This window comes from Apium graveolens, chromosome 1, assembly GCF_009905375.1.
Source record: "Apium graveolens cultivar Ventura chromosome 1, ASM990537v1, whole genome shotgun sequence".
In the NCBI taxonomy this organism is placed as follows: Eukaryota; Viridiplantae; Streptophyta; class Magnoliopsida; order Apiales; family Apiaceae; genus Apium; species Apium graveolens.
Window position 1 is genome coordinate 125,437,219 of NC_133647.1, and position 4,798 is coordinate 125,442,016.

General features: G+C 36.2%; 1 non-coding gene across 1 annotated transcript; it reads left to right on the forward strand.

The window, feature by feature from the left end:
• Positions 1-1,207: 1,207 nt before the first annotated feature.
• LOC141683429 (small nucleolar RNA R71) lies at positions 1,208-1,314 on the forward strand. Its single transcript, XR_012560282.1, has one exon. It is a non-coding gene; the product is annotated as a small nucleolar RNA R71 (small nucleolar RNA).
• The last annotated feature ends 3,484 nt before the right edge of the window (positions 1,315-4,798 follow it).

Consider the following 4,798-nt stretch of genomic DNA (forward strand, 5'->3'; position numbering starts at 1 on the left):
CTTCTGTTACAGCACAGCACTGCATTCCTCCGTTAGAGCAACGGTCTCTAAGTCATCGAGCTTTACTTTTTGAGAGAGAATACCTTTCATAAACCTCGCATAGCTAGGCATCTGTTCAAGAGCTTCAGCGAAAGGTATGTTGATATGAAGTTTCTTGAACACCTACAAAAACTTCTCAAACTGCTTATCCGGATTTTTCTTCTGCAGCCTCTTTGGAAAAGGAGGTGGAGGATAGATCTGTTTCTCCCCTGTATTACCCTCAGGAGGAGTGTGTTCCACAGTAGTCTTCCTTGGTTCCACCTCTACTTCCTTCTGCACATCTTCTTCAGCCACAACTGCATTTTCTGAATCTTGAGATTTTTCAGGCTCTTCGTCTTGCTGAATTTGGGGGCTTGCGACCTTTCCAGACCTTAAGGTGATGGCGTTCACATGTTCTTCAACTTTCTTCTTTCCTGGATTGGCTTCTATATCACTAGAAAGCGTTCCTGGTGGTCGATTCAATAAGGCATTAGCAATTTGCCCTATTTGGTTCTCCAGATTCTGGATAGAAATAGCCTGGCTTTGGCATATAAGAGCCTAGTTTTTGCACATAAGCCTCAACTCCTCCAATTCAGATTTTTCATTCGAAGATAGACCCGCATCATGAGTTTGTTGTTGAAGTTGGAGTTGTTGTGTTGGTGTAAATTGTTGCTGAAAACCAGGAGGGTTAAATAGCTTATTTGCAAACTACTGGAATGGCTGTTGCATCGCATTCTGATTGTTGCTCCAGCTGAAGTTAGGATGATTCCAGTTGTCAGGATGATAAGTGTCTGGAACTGGTTGTTGCGATCTCTGAAAGTTGCTCACAAACTGAGCTGAGTCGCTAGATATAGCGCATTGCTCTGTCGCATGCGGACCTGCACACAGCTCATAAACACTAATTATCTGCTTAACACCATAGTTAGCCAGAGAATCGATCTTCATAGACAACGCCTTTAGTTGAGCAGTGATAGCCGTAGCTGTATCCACTTCAAGAACTCCTGCTACCTTGCCCTGTGGATATCTCTGGGTTGGATATTGATATTCATTAGCAGCCATCAGTTCAATTAGATCATAAGCTTCCTTATAGCTCTTTGCCCATAATGCTCCGCCTGATGCTGCATCGAGCATGGGTCTGGACTGTGCTCCCAACCCATTGTAAAAACAAGTGATTATCATCCAATCAGGAATTCCATGATGAGGACACTTCCTAAGCATCTCCTTGTAGCGCTCCCAAGCTTCACTTAGCGATTCTCCCGTTTGCTGCGCAAATTGAGTAATAGCATTCCTGAGTGCAGCTGTCTTCGCCATAGGGAAGAATTTAGTAAGAAACTTCTGAGCAAGATCTTCCCAACTAGTAATCGAACCAGCTGGTAGAGAGTGTAACCAGCTCTTAGCCTTGTCCTTCAGAGAGAATGGGAATAGTCTCAGCTTCACAGCATCTTCGGAAACACCGTTGAACTTGAAGGTGTCGCAGATCTCAATGAAATCCCTAATGTGCGTATTGGGATCTTCCATTGGAGAACCCCCAAACTGGACTGAAGTCTGTACCCATTGAATTATGCCAGGCTTGATCTCAAAGGTATTAGCTGTGATAGCTGGCCGGACAATACTAGATTGAATGTCATTGATCTTGGGTTGAGAAAAATCCATCAAGGCTTTCGTTCGTGCTCTTGGATCTCCCATTGTAATGAGTACCTGAAACACAAACAAATAAACTGTGAAAGTAAAAGAATCCGAGTCAGTGAACTTTAACGACCACTAATGACAAGCACATAAACTAAAAATTAACACCGAGTCCCCGGCAGCGGCGCCAAAAACTTGTTAGGGCGAAAACACGCGCTAATATTCACGCAAGTATACGCGTTCGCAAGTAGTATAAGATATAAATCAGATTCGTTCCCACAGAGACTGGTTTAGGTTAAGTTCAATTTATGCACCTATGCAACAATGTATGGTTATCACTCAATGCTAAGACAAATAACAAATTGGGTTTTTATTAAACTAAGAGATTATACTAAATAACATTAACTAAGAGAATTGAAGTTGAATTACTATATATGACAAACATGGGATCCTAACTTCATTAAATACTTCATTTAATAGCCTTCTCGTTCTTAACCTTAGCATGTGATGGTGATGACACTAATCAGATAACACGAAACTGATAAACGCCAACTTTCATTGCACGAGTACCATTCTACCAGACATCCACAAAAGAGATAGAAGCTGAATAGGCACCAATTATATTGAGACCCTATATGTCTATAGAATTTGACAACATAATGGTTTAAACACAAGTTATCTATCTTGATTACATAGGGCAAGTAAAACGGTTAGAGTTACCTACGAATCATGTATACACATACAAGAACCTATGCTAGCATGGCAAGTTCTAAACCTCTATATTCACTGTCGCTTCAATAGAGATTAACACGCTATCTTATATGTTAGCTACGCACATAAGACGAATAAGGATAACCAATACTAGGATATCAATCAATCACCACACACCAAGATATCGAAACAATTAACTATTGAAATCCATAAGTAAATCCGCTAGAATCCCATGACAACGATTAGCCCATAATCGAACTCATCGTCACCATGGGTTCCAATGAAATCATGGTATAAACAAGGTCTTAATAAACTAAATAATAATCAAAGTACGAATAAACGAGATCTAGGTTCAACAAGAACGAAAACGAGCATCCAAAGTTACAACTAATTCAAAGAATCACAAGTTGAAAACAAGATCTTCTTTTTCGGAGTTGTTCTGTGCTTCTAGGTCTTCTCCTTGGTATCCCAATCTTCCCGGATGATGAAAACCCTTTTTTTTAAGTATATATACGCCCCTAGTGGACCTGGACCCTTAAAATCGTCAAATTCTACTCAAAAAAGGCTTTTCAGCGAAATCAGCGACCAGCCGCGCCCTGAGCGGCCGCTCAGCTCTCCTGAGCGGGCGCTCAGCTCTCTGAGCGGGCGCTCAGCTACTGACTGGAAAAATATTCTGATGAATCTTGTTTTGGCCATAACTTGAGTTCTACTCGTCAGAATTAGGCGATTCAACTACCCACGCGAAGCTATTGAGATTCTCTACAACTTGACAATGGCCTTGGCTTCCAATTCTGATCACTTTTCATCATATTTCCTTTAAAAGCTCTTTTCTTCATTTAACTGATACTTGAAATGCAATAACACAAAAACACATCAAAATACCAACAACTTGAGTCCAAAACACCAATTTAAGCTTGTAATAAAGCGTTCCAAGTGGATATAAAATCCACTTATCAATTACGGTTTGACCCGTGCGCGGCCCGTCGCAAGATTTTCAATATGACAATCATTTTGGTAAATCAACGAGACCCGTATTCTCGAATGACGAGATATTATTACATTATTTTCGTATAAAGTATTTTATAAAAAGCCCGGTTTAGATAATTATTCAATACTGATATCAAATCGGATCGTTATTACAGTTACTTAGCGGCTAAGCAACTAATTTAACGATCCAAAATGATCCAGAACGAACCAATATTCCGTAAATATAAATAGCATATTTCTTATTTCATTTTATTCGTTTATTCATTTACAACCAGTAAAATACAGTAAATACAGAGAAAAACCCTAGAAACCGATATGTTCCTGAGAATCAAACGCATGAACGAAGGCGTTACTGAACTCCGATTTAGGCGTGTAATATATCAAAACGAAGCTCTCGAAAAGTACTTTCTGAATCAATCAACCATTTTAGTGCAGCAATTAAGGTAATTTTCTTATTTATTTATTTATATTCGAATTATTTAAAGATTAAATTATGAAAAAATGTTCTTGATGTTGTTGATATGATTTGATGATTCCATCTTGTAGATAATATTTTTCTGGTCAATTTGATATATTATATGTCAAAAACCGAGTTCAATAACATATAGAAATTGAGGTTTGATTTTTCTGAAAATTAAAAATTAGGGTTCTTGAATGTTCTTGAATTGAAAATTTGGGAGTTTTTGATTCTGGGGTCATCAGCTGAATATAATGATATGAATAGCTTCATATTGAAACGTTTTCCAGATTCCGGCGTTTCATCCTTCCTCCGGCCGCCTGCTAACTCCACCACTCGATCGGTTGGAGAAGATGACTGAAACTGAAAGAGTGTTTTTTGAGTTTTCTTTTTATTTTAAAATCAAAATTCATTTTTAATTTATTTTTAATTTCCAAAATTCTTTATTTAATTATTCCGAAAATTATATTAATTACAAAATAAATCTTAATTATTTAATTAATTAATTTTAGTTAATAATTAATTATTTAATTAGTCAATTAATTTAAATGTTAATTGATTAATTAATTTAATTATTTATTAATTAATTTTAATTGATTATTTAATTAGATTTAATTATTTAAAATTGATTTAAAAATTTCGAAAAAATAGTTTCAAGCTTTAAAATATTATTTTAAATTATTTTTAAGGCTCGATAATTAATATAAAATTATTTTAAAGTCATATTTAGGTATTCGAACCCTATTATTTAATTATTAAATGATTCGGAGACCGTTTTAATTCCGAAAAATGTTCAAAAATTCATAATAAATCAACCGTTTGTCCATTTAATACGAAACGAACGCCTCTAGACTTAGAAAAATATTTTGCTTCTATTAAAAATATTTTCGAGACTAAATTCCTTTGTATCTAAAGGATGTTTATTTTATAGATCATTTTGAATCGGTTATTAATCGATAAAATATTCTTTTTGGACCTGATTTCAATTCTAAACGTATT